At 44.8% G+C, this 26,880-nt stretch overlaps 2 long non-coding RNA genes across 2 annotated transcripts; both read right to left on the bottom strand.

Moving 5' to 3' along the window:
• Nucleotides 1-634: 634 nt before the first annotated feature.
• Nucleotides 635-6,197, bottom strand: LOC136010819 (uncharacterized). The gene is made up of 4 exons (XR_010611017.1): nt 6,092-6,197; nt 5,818-6,009; nt 1,890-2,009; nt 635-1,596 (listed from the first exon to the last, which is right to left on the bottom strand). It is a non-coding gene; the product is annotated as an uncharacterized LOC136010819 (long non-coding RNA).
• A 149-nt stretch (nt 6,198-6,346) lies between these two features.
• On the bottom strand, nt 6,347-26,543 carry LOC136010818 (uncharacterized). Its single transcript, XR_010611016.1, has 7 exons — nt 26,483-26,543; nt 23,363-23,611; nt 23,003-23,190; nt 16,178-16,255; nt 15,817-15,942; nt 11,803-11,894; nt 6,347-6,494 (listed from the first exon to the last, which is right to left on the bottom strand). It is a non-coding gene; the product is annotated as an uncharacterized LOC136010818 (long non-coding RNA).
• Nucleotides 26,544-26,880: the final 337 nt, after the last annotated feature.

The following is a 26,880-nucleotide window of genomic DNA, read 5'->3' as shown; positions in this document are numbered from 1 at the left end:
AAGAAGACTGAAGATTAATTCAAGCAGCTTGGAAAACTGAAACAAGAGAAACGAGCTGATTATTTCCAAATATGGGCTACCTCACTCCAGTATCAAGCCAGGAGAACCTTGGGGCACGTGAGCCAACTGAGCTGCAACTCCCTGGATAACAAGGCCTTAATTAAAAGCTAAATTGCACATACATAAAAAAACCCACAGGGCTCACTCCAGCCACAGAGGTCATGAAATCACAGGCAATCATATGACAAACATTAATCCAAAAGGGTCCAGGGAGCAACTGCTCTGCACACACTCAACACAAGCCACAAAAACACTTCGCAAAAATGCCATAACGAGCTTAAGGCTTTTAGTACAAATAAATAAAGCCACAAATAGTAACACCAACGGAAGAGAGAAAGGGAACCACCAAGGGCTCTGGTCTTCTGTAACAAGGATTTGTTCAGTGAAAACACCAAATTAATTCTAAGAGAGAGGTTATATCCAATGCTCCCACCGCCCCGCAATGCCTCGCTTCCCCGCCTCGCTCCCCCAACAGCTCCTGTTAATCTGATCTGGAGGAAAAAGTCTTCCCCACTCCAAATCTGGCACTCATTTTACCCACACATATAATCAAAACATGCCAGCCAGCGCTTGAGATGTTTTTCTTTAATACCATTAGGAGCAATAACACACCATGTTCAACATCCCATCTCCAGCTGCTTTGGAGAAAAGCAAGAAAACCCCAACTCAGACACCAAACTATGCACAGGGGGCTCAGGGAGAGGAATAATTAGCTGGTTTATGTAATTCCCGCAGTCAGCTCTGGGTTTTATTCAATACCTTGTGTTGGATCGGCCTGACTCCGACCACCTCAAGTAGCAGATCTCCCCACATGTGCCATGGCACTGAGGATGAGCGCAGATGGTCCCATGTTGCTGTTGGATCCAGGAGGTCAGTGCAGGGTGATTTATCTCTCAGAGCACAGCAGACCCTGGGGCTCAGCTGGTGTAATTTGGGGGCAACCCAGCTACCGCCATGGACATCTGCTGAGGATCTGCTCCTCTGTTTCTGCACCATTTTTGCCATGAAAGAACAGCAGCTTGCAAGAACAGCAGTAAGAAAACCCATTAAAGAGAACACATTTATGTAGGGTGAACGAGGTGCATTGCCCCCATTGCTGTGCACTACCTTTGGATGAGAAGTGACATTCCTGTGTTGGCAGCACTGACCCACCAATGTTATAAGGCACAACCTGCAAGGGTTGTGCCTCAAGGGCTGAGTCTGGACTGCTAATTTTGGCTCAAGAACACCATTGAATGAACTTTCTTTGCATTTGCATTTCAGCTGGAGGCTTGCAAGACTTTTTCATTTAGAAGAAACACCAACCCAGAGCTCAGCGTGGTACTTGGAGGTGGTGGAGTTGTCCACAGTAAGGCTCCTCTTAGGAGAAGGTTCTCTGTGCCTCCAGATCCATTGCCCAGGTTAAATACAGCCTTGCTTGGTGGCTCCTTGCATCTCCTAGGTGCGGCATGGAATGAGCTCTTATGCCAGAGGACAGGCAAATGAGGGGTCTTATGGAAATGAGTTGTCCTGAACAGCTCCATGTACAACTTCTCTCTGCAGGAGGGAACATGTCAGGATTATATACACAAGCAAAAGGAAAATGAATCAAATTTTGCCAAAAATTCCTGAGCTTCACTCAGTGGAAGGCCAGAGCCTTGCCGAGAGCAGGAAATGAGCATGTGGATGTACTCTTGAAATAAACAATGCCCTCCCAAATAAGCCACTAAACAATACAATTAGACACAGGCTGCCAGCGGAAATACACTTGGGACACCGCTTCCCAAGCCTCCCCTCTTCACCCGTCACCATGTGCACATTGTGTTTGCGGGTTTTTTTGTTCTGCTTACTGAGATAGGAAGAAAACAGCCCCAGGAGCATCGCTGTTAGGGCTGGATCCGAAGGCAGCACCGAGCAATACAGCTGGATTTTCCTTTGAGGGACCAACCAGCAGGGATGCGGTCACACAGCTGTAAGTGAAGTGAAGAAGCTGTAGCTATAAATGAGTGTTGTTCTCCATCTCCTGACGTCAAGGGAAGCTTTGCAGGGGAGCCCTGCCAAGCGCTGAGCTCCAGAGAAGCTCTCCCACCCCACGCAGCCCCCACGCACCCAACGTGAGATCGCAGCCGTCTCCCTCCCAGCCGGGTGCTGGCACACCTCCGCCCCGCAGCCCGAGCTGATGGGTTGTGGGGGGGATGCTGCCAACAAACACTTGCCCAAAAAGCCACTTTCCATCAGCAGCACCTTGTGCTGGACCCCAAATAGATGGAGGCATGGTGGTGTGTGTCCAGGGGACCCCGGAGAAGGAGTGTTGCGAGTCGCCCCAACACACGGCAACGTGATTGACCCTCTAATGCTTTTCAATCAACACCTGGTCTTGAGCTGCTGCTGCTCTTTATCTCTATTACTGATAGTGGATATGGCGTTGCGTTGCTACCTTTCACAGGCAGGGAGAAGAAAGAAGGTATTTCCTTCTGCAAGCAGTCAGGACTGAGCTGGAGGAAAGGTGATGCCAGGAGAAGAAGGTAACTCTCCCACAGCTGAGACACCCGATTAAAAAATGCCATTCCCAGCATATCCTTAAACAAACCCACAAGAGGAGCCAAAGCCGCCCCAAACTTTCCCCTTCAGCCTGTAATTTTCAGACAACAAATCGATCCTTTCACTTTTCTAAAGGAGTGAAGAGAAAGGCAGAGAACTGGAAAAACCCTTTATAGAAATATCAGCTGTTCCTCCTCATTCCCACCCCCAGTTCTGTTTTTTGACAAGTTAAAGTGAGGCCATAACTTATTCTGCTTTGTTCGACAGGGCTAATCACACGTGACTCTAATCACTCATGATGTTTTATTGATTTTAAGCACATTTAATCAGAAATTGGCTCTGAGTTAGATTCCTGCTAATTACTGAGAAGCAGCATTTTGAATGACTTCACAATTGGACTGCAGATTAGAATGGACAATATGTACTAAAATAATGATTCATGCATTCAGCTCCCTGGATTTATTTTGTTTATATTGGATTTTTTAATCTTTAAAGACATAATTCTGCATATGGGCAAGCAGCATTAAAAACCCTTAACAAAATGGGTTTAATTTAACAGGCTAGGCTTTGGCCAGAGATGGAATATGTGGGGAACAGTTTATCCCCTGCAAACGTAATTCTTTCCCTGAAGGTCACTGGAGGTGCCTTGCCCATGGTGACACCACACATGGGTGGTCATGGAACCACCAGGAGGTGGGAGGCCACTGCATGAGGCACCTTTAGCATCCCCACTCTGCACATGGCTCATGTTTCTGGGTGAGAGTACAGATGGGCAGATGGGTGTGCAGCACTTTGTTGCATCAGGCTCCCACGTTGAATGCATCAGTTCTGAAGTCAGGGTGAGCTTTTCTGGTACAAACTCTGCCTTGTCCCTATCCACAGCCTCAAACCCTCCTGGAAATGCAAATGGCTCCATAAGGCAAGGGGATCCCAGCTCCAAGAGATGGATATGGAGAACAGAATCACCCCAGCTGAATTCAGCTACCACTAGCCACATCACCACTCCTTTAAACAACGGAGGGTTAAAGATTTCTGTATTTCTTGACGTAAAAACACCTTCACATTGAAAAACAGGTTATTAGTGATCACAGCCTGGTAACAGATAGTTATTTTTCAGTCTCATCTCCATCAGTGCCCAGGCATGAGATCCATGGCAAACCAACTGGAAATACTCCAGTGACATTGTCCATGCTCAGAAGCAGCCACGGCCAAGCATGGACTGTTTCTCAGCTCTGCAAGACTTCCACTTCCTACTGAAGAACATTGATCCGTAAGCAACAGGGAAGCCAGAGGCTAGCAGAGAGGCCAGGCTAGTGGCTACCAGCTATTTGATCTGGTAGGAAACTTTCCTTCTAAACGAAAACAGAAACTTTCCATTTCCATCTATGCTATTTTATTTCTGTTGGAAAATAAGAAGCCAGATTGGGGAAGGCTCCTGCAGTTTTCAGCGAAATTTTTCAAGTTTTGAGTTTTAAAGTTAAAATTTTCCATAAAAAAAAAAAAATCTTTTTTTTCCCCTTTTCCCCAACACAGCTCTACTAGGAACACTTACAGTAATCTTGCCAGCCAATTGCTTTCATATGAAAACAAGCCCAAATTCAGAATGATGCACAGAATACTCTGCAATAACCGGCATCTAAAAAGCAACAGTTCTGAAGTCTCCCGTTCTGCTCCCACTCGTTTCCGCAGGTCCATGACACTATGATTCAGTGGGTGGAACTCGCTCACGAATGATGTGAAACCTCAGTTTCACAGAAAGCTTGAAAATTCACCCCGGAATCACCACTGGCTTCCTAAGGAACCAGCCTGCAAATCTGTACTAATTCATCTGTCATTGAGAAGTAGTGATTTTTAGTCTTTAAGTACTGTTGCTCTCCTTGGATATAGTATAACAAGACTCTACCCTTCATGTAGGACTCACATAACAGTAAATCCAGCATGTAATTCTGACTTCTTCATGCTTCTCCACATCCCCACAACCCTCCCCGTTTCCCACTGAGACATTTTATTATCACCTCAGAACAGGATTTAGAGGCAAAGGGAACTCTCGCCTTGATATAACTTCACAGGTTATAAAAAGGAAACATCTCTTTGAATTGGGTCCCTATAATACTTTTTTCTTTCCTCCTTTTTTTCACTTGTCCATTACTTCTCTCATTCCTTCTTTTGTTCGTTCAGTTGTCTTTCATTCTTTTTTTTTTCCTTTGCATAAAAGTACTGATTTGAAATACAGAATCATGTTCTATGAAAGCAAGAATGTCTGCCTTATCCATGCTACTTGTCATGTCATTGTCTTCAACGACATCAGAGGCTGCAAAGGTGGTTTGTATGGTGATGTGGTCAGAACATTCCCTAGCCACACAAAGGCCTGAGAAATACTCAGCTTCTTTCTGAGAAGTCAAGGTAAGCTTTTCTGTTCTTCCTAGTTCTTCCCTATATACCTATACCTTCCCTATATACATATATATACCTAGTTCTTCCCTATATACCTTCAATATTGGTTTCAAGGTCTTTACCAGGTCTTCAGAAGACAAAGGCCTAGAACTGGTGTAGGTAACACCAGTTCATCTTACATTATGAAGAGCTGGAGAGAGGAAGCCACTGGGTACCAGGATGCACAGTCTCAGTGCACCAGTTTCAGGTCCTTGGCCTGAGCCCTGGCTTGCCTGTACTGTCACTGCTCCCAGGCATAATGCAATGCTGCCTGGGCAGCGGGACATGCATAACAGGAGGAAACACCCTTATGGTGTGATGTTCACTGAGTCATGGCTCACCTAACAAGGATGATGTTGTTATGGTACACTGCGATGGCTAAATATCTATCAGGATAGGGAAGCTCAAGATCCAAGCACCCACTAAGGGACCCCACCTCCCTCCACCAACTCTAGATACAGCACTTGGAAAACAGCCCCTCCAAGCTGCAGTCAATCATCAGGACTAGCCTTAGGAGAACTCAAGAGATATGTGGCCTCTTTACACCTCTCTAGTGTATTGTCCATATAACCCTCAGGAAAGCATAGGGAAAAGCCCTAGAGTAGGACCCATCTCTGGTGATACTGGGTGGAAGTGCACATCTGTTCTCAATGCACCAGGACAAACCTTCTCCTGACCTGAGCTGAGGCTTGCAGAGAAAGGTCACCTACCAATCAAACTAGAAGATAAATGAAGAACAGAGGATTTAACCTCTGCAATATTCTTAATTATTAAGCTACGCAAGAGGGATTCTGTAGGACTCACCATGCCCAGTATTACTGCATGTAGGTGTTCACAGGCCTGAGGTGTGTTGCTTTAGTAGCTTTCTGAATGAACATGAATGGCACAAAAGCAAATCTGCATTCTTCCACTCACTGGTTGACTTCAACTTCATTCTTCTGTGAAAAGCACGGGCTTGAAATTATTCTGAAGTTACGGCACCTTCCAGATAGAAACCTAAAAAAAGATTATTTCTCAGCTGTATTTCTCATTTGTTCAAACTAATTAGTAAATGTAAAACCAAAACCGGACCCTTTACCTTTGATCTTCTCCAATTGGACTCTGTGCATCATGACCCAGAGCATGCATCTCTATTTTGTGCTGAAACTGCTGCAGTTTTTATTCAAAACCAAACCAGTGTTTCACATCTCACCTACAAAAATGTAAATGAAGATAAGCCCCATCAAAGGACACTGCTGAGCATCAACCTGTCCCAGCCCCTCACAGTTTGCATTCTCCTGGGGGACAGAAATCACATGCAGGCTTACTTACCAAATTTTAAGCATCCCAGTGATGAGCCTGTGCTGTTCTCCTCTGGTTATTTAATCGTCTATTAAAAATCCACTCTGAAGTGAGCAGCTAAGGTCCTTGCAGTCTCCTGAAGTCAATGGCAGCTCTTTCTTTGACACCACTAGCTTTGGGATTAGCTCTTTTTATATAGCCTAGGGCAAAGGGTGAGGAAGAAGAGTGGTTTTCGGGAGATGAGGATGAAAAGCAGAACAGATGGGGCCAGGGTAGAGCTTGGCAGCAGGTGCCCATGTATGTGAGAGCTAAGGGGAAAGCTGGCAGCAGGAGCTTGAGGGGTGCTGGGTATGGGCTATGTCAGGAATACTCGGCACTACTTTATCAAAATGACCCAAGAGACACAGGGCTTCTGCACCTCAGTTGATTGCTCTAAAAAACCCCCAGGTTTTTAATTTAACCAGGAAAGGTTAAAATAAAGGGAAACCACATGAACCCATTTCCCATCAATGCCTGGAAAGACTTGTTCTTCTCATATGGCTTTGTTCCCCTTCAATGGGTAATGTGGTACCAAGACCTGGCCTGGCTACACAGGACTGAAACAGAGAATGGGAAAGCTGGAACTCAAGCTGCTGGACAACTCTTTTGGCTTGTAGCAAAGCTTCAGCACAAAAATACAGTCCCAAATACAACCAGCAGCAAGTATTTAATCTACCCCAGCAACAAGCGTGCTGAGGCCAGCTAGCAGACGACAGAGCTGCTTACACCAGACTGGTGGGGCCATGGCCATGTTTCCAGCTGTACATCTGACAAGCCTCATTCTTTATGCTGAGCATTAGCTTTGATATCCTGCATTAGAGATTAGCGTAATACTGTACATTATTTGCAGCAAGGGATTCATTAAATCTCAACATTTCTGAGAGGCAACTGGTATAAAGGAAGCCATTCATTTCAGCAAGATCCAAATTAACAAGTTTCTCATTTGTTTCTAAACTTGCTCCACGGTGGGGTGAAATGTAAGGTGAGAACTGCCTCCTGCAAATGCTTTAAAATGCCTAATAATAATATAGACTAGCTACTTCCAGAGGTTTATGTGCCAAACACTACTCCTTTCTCTCCGAGGCCTGCTGTAGGCTGTCCTCCCTGCTTCCCAAATGCAACAGCCATGTCCCACTCAGCAACCTGCCAAAATGACCTCTGCAGTGCTTTGTTCCTGATGGGCTGGAGGGAAGCAGCATGAAGCCCATGGCACCATGCTAGGAACGTGAGAAAGGCCTGTTTGAGGTTTAGCATGGTGAGGGGCAATAAGGGGGGACAGGACCATGTGTAATGCTCCAACTGGCTGCAAACAGGGTGTATGGACAAGATCCAGGAGGGATGGGGATGGGGCAGCAAAGCTGATGTGCCCTGGGGACTTTTCCAGGAAAACAGGATGGATGTCATCAGAAAGCCCCAAAGCTGAGTGAAACACAGGCTCCACTACTACACTTCACTGCAGAATTGCTCATGAGGTGTGCTCACTTGTCATGTGCTCATGGTTGTATGCACAAGGCTATGGAGAGACCTGGGAATCTCCATTCCATTCAACGTAACATGGTGTTTTCCATGGATTCTTGGCTTTTTCCAGGGCATCTCAAATAGCTGGGGCTGCCCGTAGCTGCTCACTTTGCTTTCTCAAAATCCGCTGTTTCTTGTTTGGGCTTGTTTAAACTTGCTTTCTTCCTGCTCGCTTTTATTCTGCTTTTTGTCATCAAAGTCCTGATTGGGCCGATGAGGGCTTTTGAGACCTGGAGGTTTTCCACAGATCTGGCTTGTATTAGAGGGAGGCAATGTCCTAACTGCCGGCTGAGTTTCGACATTCCCGCTCTCTTTGCCTTGCTAAGGAAAACCAGGGGCACACATGAAGCCTCCTGCAAAGGCTTACTCTGTTCCCAGCAGGATGGAAGCATGGTGGGGGAATTTTGACCAGAACAACAGAGTGGGCTGGATTGGAGCTGAGATTTCAGCCCAATGATCATTTCTGCAGGTTATCATCCATAGTGGGATGGAGTACTTCACCCTCTGCATGCAGAGAGCACCCAGTGCAGATGGGGACCACTGTGCTCACAGCCTTGCAACCATCCCTCCTTCCAATCTCAACCCCATGCTCACAGCCTCACAACAATATACCCTTGTAATTACAGCCCCATGCTCACAATCCTGCAACAGTTCTTCCTTGCAACCACAGTCCTGTGCTTGCAACCTCACAATCATGCCTCCTTGCAATCACAACCCCATGCTCGCAACCTCAAAACAATCTGCCCTTGCAATCACAGCCCCATGCTCGCAAACCTCAAAACAATCTGCCCTTGCAATCACAACCCCATGCTTGCAACCATGCAACCATGTCTCCTTGCAACCACAGCCCTGTGCTTGCGACCTCACAACCATCCCTCCTTACAATCACAACCCCATGCTTGCAACCTCACCACAATCTGCCCTTGCAATCACAGCCCTGTGCTTGCAATGTCACAACCATCCTACTTTGCAGTCACAGGGGCCTCCCTGCACAGCCCTGCCTCTCTGAGCTAGTTTAAAGCCTGGAGTTTTTTTCCCCCTGGGATTAAACACTGCTAGGACATGTTAAAATGAATTTGAGAGCAGTTTTTGACAGACTTTTATAAACTGTAGGTGCAAGGCATGTCCATAGGAATAAATGTCATTGTAGGCTTCACAAAATCTGCACCTTTATGAAAACAGAAACAGTGTAAATTGAAGTGATCATTCCCAAACTAGTGCTGTGATAAGAATGTAATAAATGCCATAAGTCTGGGTTGTTCTTTTTTGGCCCTTCACTGTTTCAGTGCAGCTCAAACTAATCAAAGAAGTAAAATGATGTGGAAGAAAAGGAATTACATGTACAAAAAAAGCGATACATAGACAGCAGCAAGCTGTATATCCTAGTCTAAATAACATCCTTGGTGTCTTTCATCATTTGGAGAAGAGTTTGCTCCTGGTCTTTCCCATGGATCAGGATTCAGCCCATACCCAACTTTGCATTTGCAAAAGCAATCGAGTGATGATGTCTAGCATTCCAAAGTCCGTGTAACACAGGGGGGTGAGCAACGTAGCCATGGACCCACATGTGGACTGCAGTGTGAAAGGCAGCCCTGAGGCCTGCAAGCACGCAGATCATAATTGAACTCCCCCCCATCTCCCCTCCCCAGCTTCACTGCCATGGCCCGGCTATGCAGTATTAATTGCAATTACCCGTGTAGCTCATGTCCGCTGGATATTACCTTTTAATAGGTGTCACCGTGCAATGAAGCCCCAGTAGTGCGAGGCAGGGATTTTGCAGCGCCAGCAGCTTTTGCAGAAAGCCACGAGATGGCGATGCAATAGAGATTTACACCGGGAGAAAAAGCGCTTTGGGGTTACAGAGGAAAGCCCGAGCCCCTCATCCGCTGAGCCCCCGTCACAGACATGTAGAAGTTTCACGTTATTTTCCTTCTTTTTCAGGGGGCATTGCACACAGTGGCTCTGCATTTACTGTGTTTTATTAAAGACCTGAAGCACAGCACAGTTTGCGTTTTAATGTTAACAGATGCTATGAAATCTGCTGTTACAGCAGCAACTTAATCCTGCCATGACCAAGCAAGTCTGCATGAAAGGGCAGTAAACTGCAGCCCATTAGAATTTGCTGTATAACAGTAATTTAAAAGCAGTATCTTCCCTTTCTCTAGCAAAATGCCCTATTTCCCATGAGATATATCCATCACTGATAGTCGTGCTGAAAGAAATTTTGGCACAAAGTGAAAAATTAATTAAGATTTTTAATTAATATACAGGGAGGCATGGAAAATGGAGAGCTGGCGGATGTAGCACATGTAGTTGCAATCCCTTTACCCTCTGAGCTCACCCCTTCCCCTGGGATGGTGTGACTGAGATGTGTAAGGTGTGGTGAATAAGTGTGACTTGAATGAACGAGCTGGATGTCAAGACAGATCTGAATATTGCCTCTATTAATCCCTCTACTTTATCACCTTACTTTTGCTTATAGTCTGTCCCCTTTACTGGAAACATAGAATTATAGAATCATAAAATGGTTTGGGTTGAAGGGACCTTAAAGCTCATCCAGTTCTACCCTTTGCCACAGGCAGGGACACCTTCCACTGGAGCAGCTCGCTCCAAGCCCCTGTGTCCAACCTGGCCTTGAGCACTGCCAGGGATGGGGCAGCCACAGCTTCTCTGGGCACCCTGTGCCAGCACCTCTCCACGCGTACCCATAGGCAGAGGTGCTGTGCTGTCCCCTTTTATTTAGTAAAGGGATATTGAATGTCCCTATGGACCAGCTTCAGGGTTGGGGTTTTACATGGCACTATCCCACCCTGAGAGACTCAGGGTTGTAACTGCTCCTTTGCAACCCCAAATTAAGTGTCTTATAGTCTGCCCAGCTCTGCTGTCAGGGATGGGGTCTTAAGTTAACAGTGCATGGGGCAGCGGCTTGGAAACTTCCTTCCCACCAGTCCCCTGGTGCAACAAGGTCCCATGGCTGTTCCTATGACTATTCTCAGCATCCAGTGGTAACATTAAGAGTTTTACACACTGGGAGTCAAACCAACAAATATTGAACTGTATTCAAATGCTTGTGAGGCAGAAGGCAAGACACATGTTCAACATCTCCATGCTCCTTCTATCATGCTTCTTCCTCAGTGAATGAATATGCAAACACTAAAGCCATTACCAAGGGTGAGTTTCCTCTTTTAATGCGACTTCTTAGCACAATCCCATTAAAAAACTCCCTGCCTCTTCTCTGGGTCTCTGCTCCTCTCCAGCTTCCACAATGGGGGGCATGGCTCCAGCCAATGCTACCCCAAAGGTGGTGGCACACACTGCCAGCCAGCCCTTCCAGTTTACCCTGTTTGCCTCCAAATTCAGTCCTCACCTGCTCATATAGCACTGCATCACTACACAGGGACAGGGCAGCAGCTTCCACCTGCCCTCTCTGCGGGAGCAATATTTCTACTGCCAACCCTGAATGTGGGGACCCTTTGAGCTGAATGAGGACAAAGCACCAACTTCTGAGCCCACAATTCAATTAGGATTTACACAGAGGCAGCTTCAAAGTGCCCTCGTGAAAATTTGCCCTGCAAATTAAAACTCCCCTTTGCAAATCTGCCCTTTAGGTTCCTGCTTGGAAAGGAAATAGGAGACAGTTTGAGGAGATTCATTTTTCCTCTAGTTTATATATAACTTGCTAAGCATTTTATTTTTTTTAAATGAGCTTACTATGTTCAATTTAAGTCCAAATTTAATGATCCCTGCAGTAATTCATTTATGGGTACAGCTTCAATAAACGCCATAGCAAAAGTCAGGGAATAACTGTCCTTGTCCGCAGCACAATGATTAATCAACTTTATTAAAATTAGGATTGGCTGAGGGGATTTGCATAATATAAGAAGACTTAGAGCCTTCTCCAGGACAAAAATGAACCTTAAACCAAACTTTGGAGCTTTCCTCCCCACTTACCCAGGCTCTCTGTTTCCACGCATCCTGGGAGCATGTAAATCCAGAGTGGCTGGTTTGGCTCATGTGTGGAAGTGAATGATACAACAGTGGTCCTAAAAAGGGTTGAAAAAGACCAATAGACCTTATTAGAGACAAGTAGGTTACAAGGCACTTTAGGCAGGAACAGGATGTAGAAACATCCTGTTTCTGACAATTTAAGAAGTGTTTCTCAATGATTTGGTGCAAGGATGCTTTCAAGATGAGGCATTAATTGGAGCAATCACTTGAAGTTACATTATATTGTTATTTTATATTATTTTATGTTATTTGATATTATTTGATCTTATTTTATATTATTTTATGTCTGTATCTCCCCTTCCAGCTGGTCAGGGCCCTGGATGCCCGCTCGTCTTAGTGAGCAACCCGTGCTCACGCTCAGAGTGGCTTATCCCCCTTGGCAGGTCAGGGAAAGCAAAAGCAGCCCTGCTCAGGGCAGCTCTGCACCCCCAGCTCTGGAGACCAGCACCCCAACATGGCCCAGGCCATGGTGCCAGAACAGCCCCCTGCCACCAGGCTGCCAAATCAAGCAGATCAAGCCCCCGCAGACCCCGCATTACTGCTGCAATGACCCTATATGTAACACCAGCCAACCATGAGGGACCAATTAGATTTCTGGATCCAATTAGCAGCAGCTGTGATTTGTGTGCATCCCTCCATACATATGGCTACACTGAACTTTCCCTCAGTTTCAAATGTCCCCGTCTAGTGCAGGCGAAACGAGAGGAAGGACCATTTGTCTCGTTTTTACCAAGAGCCTTTATTATGATGGACGAGGAACCTTTTACATCATTCACCAACTTGCAAACAAATTAGCTACCTTCATCACCTTCCCCTGATAGCAGAGCTGGCAAGTGACGGCCCGATGAGCTGTCGGGGAGCGGGTAACTGGTGTGGGGGGGTGGACAAGTGTTTCATTGGACATGATCAACTAAGTTTGCTGGAAATAAAATATAAGTGAAGTCAGATGCTGAGGGCTTAAGTGTCCATGCATTAACCAAGATGGTTTCCATCTCACGGAGCAATTTGGGCTCTGGCCATTTAGGGCGGGACAGGAATTGTTACTCATTTTAATGGATGCTGGGCATCCAAATCCCTTTGGTGGGACTGAAAAATCTCATCCCTAATTTTTATGTGCCTCTGTCCCTCACACGCAGCCAACTCTCACAGGGCGCTCCAGGAAGCCTGATAAAAGTGTTACTAGCATTACTAGTAAAGATCTTTGATTTCCTTGAAAAGATCAGAGTAGGAAGAAGAGAAAGGTCCAGGCCTGTTGACAGAATGACAGGCAGATGAATAGAGCTGGCTCCTTCTTTCCCATCAGTGGTTTCAGCCCAGAAATAGAAGATCCCATCAGCTGCAGCCCACCAGAAGCTCCATGCTCAAGCCCGTGCATGCAATAAGACCACATCACTAATGGCATCAGAAAGGGATGATGCATCTGAGTGCAGGTCCTGCTGTGAATGATCCTGGTAAGGGCAGTGATGCTCCCAGCACGGAGGAGCAAGGACACAATAAACGGGACTTAATGGCAAGGTATTCTGCAGCATTGCCCAAGGGGTCAGCCCCTTTCTCCTCTATCTGCAGGGCTTTTATGGGCAGGCCACTGTTGTTGGCAGGAGGTGTCGATAATGGAGTGGATCACCAGCTGCAGCACAAAGGGAGAAGATAAAACCACTTTATGGGGTGCTTTGAAACAGAAGACATCTCACTGGAAAGTGTCTGTTAAAATAATAAGGTGGTGCTGGAGAAGAGACCCCTGTACACATGCATAGCCTTGACAAAACTGCTCAGGGTAGAGGCACTAGAAATGAGCCCCTGGGTCATTTTATTGCACAGTAAACAACTCTGTGTCTCCATTGCTGGCAATGTTTGGAAATGAGCCCTTTTACACAGCAGTCTTTCAGCAGCTGGCTCCTGGGGATGAGCATGGGGAGGGGTTGTGAGTAAATTAAGAGAGCAGGAAAGGGGCCAAAGGTAGCATGACATCTCTCCAGAGCAGAGTCTCTGGGAAAAAAGAGGAGTTTCTCCCTGTTTGGCAGAAAAACGAAGGGGACAAACATGGTGGTGGCTGTTCCCCATCCCTCCTCTTATAGGTTGTTCAACCTGTGTTTCACTGGTGTGGAGAGGTGAAGTAGGGCAACATTATTGATAGAAGTGAAGGATAAACTGGGTGAGGTTTTCCATGGAAGTGGAAAACTCAAGGGAATTAAACTTAACCCTTGGGAGATGACAAATGTATTTGAAAACCCAGCCCAAATGCTGAAGTTACAGTAGCTGACCCACAGAGAGGAAGAATGGTTTTGTGGTTAAGGCACTTTGCTGTGATCTGAAAAATCTGGGTTTAATTCCAGTAGTCACAACCTCCCGGTGTGCTCTTGGGCAAATCACTTCATATCTTTTTGTCCAGCTAACAATGTAAAGTGGGAGAGATAGCTCTTCCTTTTGAAACAGATAGTACTCACCATGAAGAATTCGCAGTTGTGATTAAGTCTGCACATTGTGGATTGAAGCAACAAGTTTCAGGATCGTGTCACCTTGACAGCAACAGCAACGTTTTATTCTCCTTCATGGAAGGAGTTGAATTCCCTGCTTGAAAGCAGAATGTTATATCTGCAATCCACTCCTTTTCATGGGTCAGTATTTGAAACTGATTTCTGTGTTAAAAAAACCCGATCATTGCACAAAAATGGCTTCATTAGCTTTGTAGACAGCCAGTGTGAGTACAGAATACCCTGAGCGAGGGTCCTCTCCAGCCAAACACCGTCCTTTAGGGAACTTGGCATTCCTTCCAGGCTGTGTGTCAAGGAGACTGAGCAACTTTACATCAACACAACATGGATTTTCCTTCTACCAAACTACTCTGCAATCTGTAATTTTTAACCTCACAAGTTTGAGATTGTACCTTAACATTTGCAGGAAGCAGATGGCTTCTGCATACTGCCAACCTGTTGTTACAAAGGCATCTTCCAAGAATTGTTTTCTACCCACAGTCGCTAACCATAATTAACCTTTCATATGATTTAATAAACAGGAAAAAATATTTGCCATCTCATATTAATAAAGAGAACTCTTTAGGACATTCCCTCCCCCCCCCCCCCCCCCGAACATAGAAACTGTGGCAATATTTTTGTGTGCTTATTTATTGCCTTTTAAGCTATTTAAGGATGCAGCTTACCTATGCAGATTAAAGCTGCAAAGGACAGCATAATAGTGGATGTGAAGAGCATCTTCGAGTATGGCACAAAGTGACCTCTTCTTTGAGGAAAAAAATGGCAAGACCAAGTGAGAAGAGTGACTTCTCATCCCAGGGCAGAGATGGAGACCAGAACTCACAGACAGCCCCAGTGACAGCAAAGCAGACAGCTACAATTTACTTCTTTCCTTACACTCATAATCTCAATGCCTCACAGAGTTTTAAGTAATAATAATAGAGTCCTGTATTGCTTTGACCTTTTTTGATATTCAAAACCTTACTGACTGGTCATTTTGGGATGAAGGACTCGCTATATATACATACACCACAGTGACAAACACCTCCAAAGTGCCTAGGAGAGAGCTAAGTGCAAAGTGGTATTATTGCCATGATTTCACTAATGAATGAAAATGAAGATGTTGGCTAAGACTTTCCCCCCATATTATGAGAGAAATAAAATGACAGACGTAAGTAAAAAGCTGGCATGGGGGCCCAAAGTACATCTCTCAGTTCCTGATGGGTAGTTGCTTTGGCTTCGGACATCAAAGGCTTTCTGGAAAGCTGAAAACTATGAAGGAAATATTCTCTTGGCTTAACCAATTTCCATAATGTTAGGGAACACTCTCACTGTTAGGACAGGAGAACGTCTTTTTCAATTAACGTTTTTTGTGACTGTTGAGTGCTCATTATCCATTAGAATGATAATGCACCCTCGAAATTACAAATACCATTATGATGATAACTGCTTGGCTATAAAGAATAAAATAAAATCATATACATACAAAGACTGATTTGCAGTTCGGGAACCGATTCCAGGAGACCATCACAGTTTTTCTGTCTTGTCCTTGGTTTTGGTGGCATGGTGGAGTTCACCGGCTGGCATTCCGTTCCCGTTCGTTATCGATATGCTGCCAAGATTGAAATGCATCAACTTGAATTAAGATGGATGCACATCAAATTAGTGCAAGCCTAAAGGACTGACTTTGTGGCTGAAAACTAAAAATGGACAAATAATGATAATAAAAGAAAAGGTTTTGTTTTCTGAGGATAGCAATTAAACAAGCAAACCCAAGGATCTCAAAGAAGCAAGTCTTTTTTTATTTTACTAAGGATAAAAACTGTCTTTATAAATGTAATACGTACCTGGAAAGCACCAAGCAGTTGCAGTGTTTTCTCTTCATCCTATTATCATCTCAGACGTTGATTGATGTATTTGTTTGCCTGGAATACAGCAGAAAACCACCATTCTGTTATAGCTGCCTTTTCTTTTATCGTTTTAAGTAATTAATTCTTCAGTTATATCAGACTGTGGGTACACTTTTTACTCTGCTTCCTTTTGTGATTATTTTGTTCTGGTCTTGGTTTAGAAAAAATATTTTGTTGGTGTTCTCAGATTTTCCCTGGATGAGAACAGCTTTTTTAAAGATTTTCCCATTAAAAAAAAAGATTATTTTCCTACAGAGGCTGTGATCACAAAATGTGCATTGTGTTATCAACACAAGTTTAAAAAAATGCAAATATGGATTTACTTTTGTAAATCTCGGTGAGATACAGGGTAGAAGGAGTACAGGATCAGATATCTTTCATAAAACACATTATCTTTTTGTATGGTGCCTTGCAGTGCTCTCTCCAGCTCTGAAGATTCAGAACTTTGGTGCTGCTGCTGTCCTGTTTGGAGGGCATTTTCAGTTTTTAAACACCAAGTCCAGTTTACAAGGTCTGACCATTTGAATTCAATTTTCACTCCTTTATTTTCCAATTCAGTTCAAGCTTCAGTCTGAGGTTTAGCCTTCGGCCTTCTGAATTTTCTTTTTCCTGGCCACTGTCTCAATATTATTCTTTTTTAATATAAACTGATTTTCTTGCTATTGTTTCTTAGTTCACTTTTTTTGCTTTGTTTAGCTCTTTTTTTTCCCCTACAGGATGGGTTAAACAGTCTCTCCGAGTACTTTTAGGATTCATTGGATCCAGCCCAAATCCACAGGACAAACATTTTGTTGCCTCAAGAGCCTCGCGGATCTATAATCTGCAGCTCCTTTCACTACCCTGGCAGCCGTTTCAAGTCAGGATGTGTTTGATGGGTTTTTGGGGAGAACACGTTTTCATTCAAGGGATGTTCCAGCAGAATTTGCGCAAGGTCTGCGGTGGTCTGTGTCTGAAGGCAACAAAGCCAGCTTTCTCCTCCGGTTTGGGGTTCTTTTCAACACTTACCAACTTTGTCTCACAACACCCTTGAGGAGGCAAATGTACTTTTTGTTCCTTTATTAACTGTGAGGGAACTGGGACATTAAAATCCCAGTTTTGCAATGGGAAGCAGCCCTGGGTGGATGTCCCAGCAGGGAAAAGGGGGTTCGGTGTGGAATGCTCTGGGTACCCCTCAGTCACTGCTCACCTTATTCACCCTAAGCCCCTCTCTCAAATCTATTCCTCTCAAAACTGACAGCCACAAAGCTGTGGAAGTGCTGCTTCAGTGGAAGGCAGAAGGTTTGTTTGCTGTTAACATCTTTTTTTGTTCGTTTCCAGCCAGTTTTGCTCCCCTCCAGCCAGTTTTGTTCCTCTCTGCCATTGCTGCCACTCCTCACCTGTTTTAAGGCATTTATTTGTACAGATCTCCACGGAGGAAACACTCTTTATCCCATATTGCAGATAGAAACTATGAGAGAAGAAGACTTATTATGTCACTTGCCCACCTTCACCGTGGACGTCTTCGGTAGATCTTTGCAGCCCAGTCTCCAACCTCACACTATAAGTCACGGGTAGTGACATTGCTCCTGTCCTCCCTGACTCCACTTCAACCTCTCTTCTCTCAAAGCAGAGATATGCATCATTGCTACCTTTTACCATTTTATCATGAAACTCATGACAATTTATTATTATTATCATTACTATTATTATTATTATTATTATAATAGTCCTTCTCTGAAGTGGTTTAAGGGTGTGAGAAACTCTGCTTACATTAAAAGGAAATCAAGTTATGGACAAAAGGCTGAAGCAGAAAGACTAGAAACTGTAATACTAACAGAAATAATTCAGCATTTTTAAAACATTCAGCTACTTCGAGGGTCATCCCATAATTTACATGGAGTGACTCATGATTTTCCAGCACAGTTGCTGGGCAGACCTTAAAGATCATTGCCTAAGTGGGAATACTAATTTTAAAAAGCATTCAGCTCCTCATCAGATGTTGAGGAGCACGGCCCGTTTTCATTCTCCCTGCACATTAGCCAAATTAAATCAAAATAAATATCAATGAAAATATTGCACAGGACATAAAACCCCATCCATTTGCGCTCTATCCATATGCTGCTTTATGAGATGCTGGGTTTCACTCCTGCTCTGGCTCTCCGCTGCCAGCCTTGAGAGCACAGCAAGGCGGGGAGTCCCCGATGTGCTTTAGACATTCATCCCTTAAATACTGCACCCCGGGGCCTGCCTGCATTTTAGTTCTCACCACACATCCTCTCCAAGCTTATTTCTGCCTGCAGGCAGCAGCCGCGGCTGGGCTAACGCTTGCCAGCCTGGCTCTAGCCCTTGCCACCGGCTCGGGACGCACTGGCTCTGCGGGCTTAGACATAAGGAGCATTTCTGCCAGCAAAAAAGTACAGTTGCTAAAAGATGCTTTGTTCATTAATTATCTTAGGGTGCTTTGGACAAAGCAAACATTTACATGCCCGGGAAGTTGTTTCGTAGGGATGCTGGCGTGTTCACTCCGGGGTCCTTCTCTCTACCTCTGCATCAGAGATGCTGCTTTTCCCGGCATGAGCGCAACCTGCCTGCGAAGCAAAGCATGAAACACCCACTAAAGAAATCATACAGCAGAACTCAGATTTAAAAATGCAACCAATTTGTGTCTGCTCAGGAGCAAGAATAGCGATTTCTACTTTTAAAACCAGTGCAGTTTAGGGTAGTGTGATTAGAGATTCCACATTTCCCCCTCTCATTATTATTTAGCTCCCTCATTTGAATGCTCAGGTTTGAGGGAAGGGGGATTGCTTGGAAATTACACACGCAGCCAAATTTCTTCCTTCCCCTTTGACAGGGCAGCGCTGATGGTTATTGTTCTTTTCTAGCTGCATTACGCTATCCTTGATTTTTGTTTCAAGCAGTCTAATGGCATGATGTCAAATCCTGCTAATTGGTTTAGGATTAAAATGCAGGGCCACATCACTCTCTTGATTAACCAGCAGCAAAACTGCTTTTGTCTAACGATCGTTTCCGAGGAGAAAGAAAATAAAGCATATAAAGGAAGCTTCAGGCTTTTGTCAGTAAAAATACATAGGAAACTGCTTTTTTTTTTTTTTAAAGGGGAAAAAAAAATTGCCACTGCTAGGCCTGCTAAGTTTTGACTTGTAGCAGTTTAAAAGCAGCCCTGTGGGGAAAGATTGCTTCCTAAGGAGTAGAGACTGTGCTTTTATCCAGCATCCAGCCACTCGCTGTGCCGCAACAGAGCATCCATGGCTGGACCTCCTCATCTTAATACACCAGCAGCGAAACATCAATGGGAATGTCTCGGCCCTGTTTCTGGCCTCCTGACACCCCAACGGGTCCAGCTCCAGCCAAGTTTGCACTGGGATAAATAACCCAGGACTGAGCAAAGGCTGCAGCAGCCGATGAAGCTCCAGGGCGATGCTGGGAGCTGCAGGCACTAGCGGGGACCTAAGCAGGATGCAGGATGCCCGGGGCCATGGTTTTGCACCTGCAGCATCCCCCTTTGCTCACTCACAACCACAGAAACCAGTTCTGTAGCCCGAGATGGAGCTGCGCTTGTTGGGACTGAGCTCACCTGTTGGGTGGTTAGCACAGATCTCGAACAAGTAGTTTTGCCCCCCGTGGCAGCAAGGATAAGGGATTATTGGGAGGGGAAGAGGGGGAAAGCATGGCTCAAATTAAAATGGGGATGGAAGCAACACTAAACCACTACTTTGTTAACCCTCTGCTAAAAAATCCCCCAAACAAAAACACAAGAACCCCCTCCGTCAGCCCCTAAAGATTCTCCCTGATGCACTGTTTAATCTCTTTGGCTCCTGTTTTCCCTGACCAGCTGAGGGATTTAATTTCCAGGGAATTAGACGTCCGATTCAGGGCATTGTTTCGGGAGCTGTGCACACGATTTGCCACACACAGTCCTGAAAGTCACCGTCGGACCCAGAGCTCCCAGCACGCTCCCAGCCCAGCCCCGCTCCTCCGGGAGGTGAAAGGGACTTTATTGGGAAGGTTTTGATGCATTTGGCATGTCTTTGAACCTGGCTCCCCCAAAGGGAGAGAATGAACTCAGGCGGAGAAAGAAAAAGGAAATAAAAGGGCCCTTCCCATCTGCCTGGTTGCATTCAATGGGGAGCTTTTTAAAAGGTATAATAGAGGTTTGTGTGTTCCTGCTGAGATTTGTTCTGGTCAGCTTCTCCGGGGTGCTCAGACAGGGCAGAGTGATGTGTCCGCCCTTCTCCAGCACCCTCAGAAAGACGTTTCTGGGGGGTTCTTTTGGTAGTTATATTTTTCTGCGGCAAAAAGTGTGCTCCCTGCACACACATTGCTCTCACAAATATGCAACTCGAGCCAGCCCTGCTGAAAACAAAAGTGGCTTTTTCTCTGGGCTTTCACTAGCAGCGTTGCTAAGCCTGGTGTTCTGGAGCCAAACCCCAAACATCCCTGCAGCATTCAGCCCAGGTTTTCCTAGAGAGCATCTCCAGGATGACGGGGAGCATCTTAGGGCTCAGCCCAGTTTTACAGCACCCCATCCTGGAGGTAAATCACGAGCAACAGTGGCTGTATTCCAGAAGTTGTCTTGCTCTTTGTGCTCTGTGACTTGGTGCGGTTATTAAAGGCAAGGTCAGGTACAAAGCTGATACTTTAAAACATGATGCTGGCCCCAGCACAGACGACGTGACATTTAACAACACTAAGCACTCAGGAATGGGCCCCGTGTCAGCACCCACCAGGTACAAAAAAGCCTGAGAAGTTCTTGGCTGTCATGAGCAGCTTTCTGCTTTGCAAACTATGATAGGAAGAGTGGAAATATGTTTTGTCTGCTTTTCCCTGACTCTGGGACTCTAAAGCAGGAAGATGAGAACATCCTGCACACATGTTAATTAGTCATTCCTTAAAACCAAATGTCACAGCGCTCATATTTAATTCCAAGAACAGACTGATGAATATGTACGTATAGTTATATTTCATTTACATACTCTGGGATTTGTTAAGAGACGCCTAATAAAACCATCTAAAATGAATTAGGTCTTCTCCTACCAACATTTATGTTGAATATGCATATATCAGAGGAACATTCCCAATACTGTAATAGGAGATTTTCACAGAAACAAAATACATACATTACATTTCATAAAGGCAGATAGTGAGTTAAAGCAGACACCCTCTAAGTGGGATTTGATTTTTGGTGTAACAAGCGCACAAAACAAGGGGCTTAAAAGCCAGTGGGAAGCAGTGATTGGGTTTATAGGAGAGGCTGAAGCTCTTACCAAAGAGGCTTAAGCTCAGCACCCAGAAGGCTGTAAGCAAGTGTCCATGTAAGGGAGATGTTAAAGGAACTGAATTATCTCCTTAAAGCCAGCAAGAAAAGAAAAAGTCTTTGAGACTTTTGTGTCCTCTATTTTCAACTTCCTAGTTCTGCTTCTAAGGCTATTGTTTTAAAACATGTTCTCTGCCTTTGCTTGGAGCTCCTACCCCTGGAGCAGGGTGGCATCCAGGCAGCTGCACTCAGAAAAGCCCTTCCACCCCAATAGGCCTCTCAGGGATGTTTTTCTTTCCAAAACAATCCAGTTTATAGGAAAACCACTGTGGGTTTGGTACCTTCTATATCATCCCCCCTCAACTGCCCTGCACCCCATGAGCTCTCTGGGGCAAGAAAGTGTGGCTGCTTGTCCTGGCGGGCACATCATCCGCTCGACAGGTCCTGCTGCAGGGATTCAGCTCACACTCCCGCTGATGTGTGAGTCTGGAACAAATCTGGCTCACTCGCCCCATGTTGGCTGGCCTCCGTAGGGCTAAGAGGGGTGGAAAGCAGTAAAATCTCCTTTCAGTCTATAAAAAATCTGCAGAGATATTTGGAATGTGCAGAGGGAGCAGATCTCCCGAGTAAACCAGAGCAATGATTAAAATAGTCACTTTTGTGACCGTAATCGCAATTTAAATACTGTGGCTTTTGTTTGCAGAGTAGCTATGGTTTATATTCTAGTGACAGTCACACAACTCCAGGGGTTGTTTTCAGAGTTAGTGGCAAAAACATGTGGTTTGAATTTAAAGTCTTAAAGTTAGAGGATCAATGTTACTCCAGCAAAGATATTGCCAGTGTCTCTGCGAGTCATAATTTTAAATCATCAGGAACCTGAACGCTCCTCATTAAATGATTAAAGGGAACGGTGATGAAAAAGCTTAAAGAAAGGATAAATATACAGCCGCATAAGCACGAACATCTATTTTCAAAGCAGAAAAAAATACTGCAATCCTGACAAAGGGCAATAAACATACCAAACTGACTCACTTCTTTTCTTCGACCGAGAACGTAATCTTAATAAAGCAACCAATTTTAGATGGCAGGGTAAGATTACAGCTCTTCTAGACTAGGATTAGAGTTTTCCCATAAACAGGTTATTGCTATGGGTCCTGGTCGTGATTAATTCTGTATTTATGTCCCACTTTCTGGGAATAAAATGATCCCTGAGATGAAGTGCTTTGAGGGTGAAGTTTTCCATTGGGGCATCAACCTCATTTCCTTACTGTGAGCTCTATGTTTGCATTTACCCCAATCACAACAGCCTCAACTCAGCCTTCCCAGACATGAGGCAGTTACTTTCTTCCCTCCTAAACAGACAGGGAGACATGCAGCTTGGAGCTGGACTGGGTATAGCAGAGAACCATCAGTATACAAGGCAGAGGAGCAAAGATACCTTCCATCCCAACCCTGGTTCATTGTTTCTGTGACCCTTTTTGCCCTCTCTCTGTGTAAGAACATACCTCAACTGAGCTGCTTTTTCCTTCCTCAAAGTCACACAGGTCATGGGCTGCCCACTATTCCAAAGCCGTTCTGACCAGTCTGGAAATGGGAATGACCACGGTTACCAAAGACATCACTTGTCAAGCCATTGGTATGTTGTGTTTACAGGGATTGCACTTGGTGTGCTGCAGTTTTGGTCTTTCAGTGCCTGTTTGGGAGAAAAAATGTGAAAAAAGAAATTAAAAAAATATAAAAACTTGGTAATGCATTGACTGAGGCATTATATAATATATGTAAATATACAAGGCTTGCTGCAAGGGGGAGAACCTTACTGTATTGATACATCGACAAGAATGCAAGGGTTATGTTTGAAAACGTACAAAACCCAGTGAGTCATCTTCCACATGCCTTGGCTTGCCATTCTCTTCCATTTTCACTTTGACCCAGGAGGGCACAGCACAGAGCCTGAAAACAGGCAGTGAGATGATGTGGTGTGGCTGTGGCACTCAGCTCCTTGCAGGGAAGTGCATCAATCCCATCCACAGGCATTCACAAGGGATGCTCAGAAGTCTGAGAAAGACTGTTGTCATAGGCGTTGTCATGCTTTTCTTTAAACTGTGTTCCAGCACCTAACAGAAATAAGCAGGTTAGAAGAATACACCCCAAAAGTAGCAACAATAATAATGATAAAGACCTTTGGCACATAGAAACACAACACCCAAAGGCAGTGTGTTTCTAGTCCATGAGTAAAGCAGCCATGTGTTACCTTGGATTACAAACTGAACCAAGACAAAATCAGAATAAGAAACTGGAGGCACAAGTGTTAAACATGAAAATGAAATATTGGACTGTAACATTCACAGATGTAAACCAGGATTCAGCCTCAGGCTCCATTACATATGACCCATCCATGACATCTTGTGCAAACTGAATCAGCTACTTACCTCCCCCAAAATGGATTTTTTCTTAAAGATTTCCAGAGCCAGATCATTTCTTCCAAAATAAGATTGCTGTGATCTGCCCTGAAAGTGTCTTAATGCAAATGGCCAAGGCGGGCACCCAAATTCAAAGAGATGGACCCAAACGCTGGTGGTGTGGTTTATACCCAGTCAGCCATAAATCAGCCACGCAGACTCTCTCTCACTCACCACCTTCTCCCCCGCCCCCCTTTTCTTCCCCCTGCTCCTGGAGGGGTGGGGAGAAGAACTGAGAGAATGCAACTCCCACGGGTTGAGATAAGCACAGCCCAGTAACTAAGGTATAACACAAATCACTGCTGCTACCACCAATGATAATAATGAGACGGGAAATAACAAGAGAAGAGAACACAGTACCACCTGACGACCGATAATACCCAGCCTGACTAAGCACCGACCAATACCTAGTCCAACCCCGCAGTGAACTAGCCCTTCTGGGTAACTCTTAGTTACATCCTGGGCATGACGTGCTGTGGTATGGAATACTCCTTTGGTCAGTTGGGCTCAGGTGTCCTGTCTCTGCTTCCTCCCGGCTTCCCCTCCTCCCTGGCAGAGCATGAGGCTCACAAAGTCCTTGGTTAGACTTAGCAACAACTAAAAACATCGGTGTTATCAGCTCTGTTCCCAGACTGAAAGTCAAAACCATGGCACTGCACCAGCTACTAAGAAGGAGAAAAATGACTGCTACTGCTGAACCCAGGACAGCTGGTCACCAACATCTCTTCCAGGTGACTTTCTATGGCTCTGCTCTCCCAGCTGCACGAATAAGCTGCTTTTAGAGGGGGCCAGGACTGCCCACTGCATCCCATGGTCGCCAAGAACTGTGGCAGGTGATGCCTTGCTCCCCAGATAGGGTACTGGGCACTTAAATTGTCTGCAAGTGACCCTGTCCAGTTTGGCTGGAGACACCTTCCACTCTCCAGTGTCATTAAATATGAAATGCAACCCCCAGGAGAGAGCCTGTTCTCATGTTTTTGTATTAATCTGCTGCCTTTCTGGAGATGGAGTCTGACAGTCCGACTCACCCTGTTCTGCTCCTCCACTACTGAGCACCAAATCCCTGACTCACCGGCATGGACAAGTCAAAGGACTGAACTTACATATGTACAGATACACACACATACATGTACAAATACATTCACAAGATTGTAAGCAAAAGTTATTTAAAACTCTATGACACTAAAAAGCAATTCCTCATCTGTATTTCATATCTAAGCACCCAAGGCATGATATCATAGAGGATTTTAATAAGCACAACATTTTCTCCTCATCTCACCAGTCTTCTGTCCTTACTCAAGCTTGACTACCTGATATAAGCCGTGGGGCCCTTCATGAACTACCAACATAGTATGTTCCTATTTAGGATATCAATTGCATTCAGTTTTTATGCAGCTTATGATCTGTGTGTTACCAGTCCTAAAGCATGCATACATGGGAACTTAATAACACAGGTGGCTGGCTGGGGTATGCTTGCTAGAGCAAGCTTTCTTCTCCCCCAGCCCATCATCTTGCCAGCATTCATTTTGCATTATGGATTTTTCCATCAAAAGGAAGAAACATTAAAAAAAAAAAAAAAAAAAAAGAAGATTGAATTCTTCAGACCTATATATTCAGGTACTATTATTTTTCTTTTGCATATTGGCATAAGTTGTCTCAGAGATTTATAAAGTCTTCTTGTTCCTCAATTTATCTTCTCAGTCCAACAGCCAAAGTCACACATGGGACCAGAGGGCTTGGTCTCAGCCTCAGCTTTATGTACAAGAATGTTCCATTTTCTTCTCTGCATCCATACGCACATGAATTATATTTACAGTATAGATGCCTGCTAAAAAGTAACAAGGGTTTCAGCATATTCACTAAAGAGCTTGCTTTTTAATCACAGCATCATAGAATGGTTTAGATTGGAGGGTACCCTAAAGCTCATCCAGTTCCAACCCCTGCCACGGGCAGGGACCCCTTCCACTGGAGCAGCTTGCTCCAAGCCCCTGTGTCCAACCTGGCCTTGAGCACTGCCAGGGATGGGGCAGCCACAGCTTCTCTGGGCACCCTGTGCCAGCGCCTCAGCACCCTCACAGGGAAGGACTTCTTCCTTATATCTAATCTAAATCTTTCAGTTTAAAGCCAATCCCCATTGTCTTATCACTGCATGCCTTTGTAAAAAACCTCTCTCCAGATTTATTGTAGCACCCCTTTAGGTATTGGATAATGTAATAATTCCTCCATGCATGAAAAAGTAACCAAGCACTCAGTCCAGAAGTATCCCCAGGGCCAATCTGGTCTTACTCTGCCATGTTCTTAGCATATTGATGCTTTGCAAGTCATAGCCCCAGTAAGAAGGATGCTTATGCAGCAGCATAAACCCCTTTGGTGTGCTACCCTTGCCTTTGCTGTATTACAGAGAAGCTACAAAGAGGCAATATATTTGAAATGGTTGGTTAGAGGAATATTGCTCATATAGGCAAAACATAACATTTTTAATCCCATCCTCATTCAATTTTTAGGAAAAATAAATGATCTCTGTACCTTGGCATGTGCATCATGATGAAATGGAGCCACTACTCTGGACAGCTTTTTCACAACGACTCGCATAATATGGCATGAAAATCAGGTACAGCTCCTGCGTTTGCATCTCAGAAGGAAAATAAAAGGCAGTTAAATTATAAAGCAAGGACTAAGCTATGAATGGATGCTGCATTCAAGGAGCCTAATCCTTAGGAGGGGGAAATGACAAGATATATTTTTTTCTGCTGTTCCAGATATTTTATCCTTGCAACAAGCTCAACCGTCAAATGTTTTGAGAGAGGTCAAAACTAGTCTATCTGTCTTCTTTATGCAAGTTTGTGAAAGGAGTCTCTCCTCGTGGAATTGTACAGGAATTGACACGATAAACCTAAATGGCTCCTTTACAACTGTTAGGGTTT

This window comes from Lathamus discolor, chromosome 3 (assembly GCF_037157495.1).
Source record: "Lathamus discolor isolate bLatDis1 chromosome 3, bLatDis1.hap1, whole genome shotgun sequence".
NCBI classification, from domain to species: domain Eukaryota; kingdom Metazoa; phylum Chordata; class Aves; order Psittaciformes; family Psittacidae; genus Lathamus; species Lathamus discolor.
This window is presented reverse-complemented; position numbering and strand designations above follow the sequence as displayed.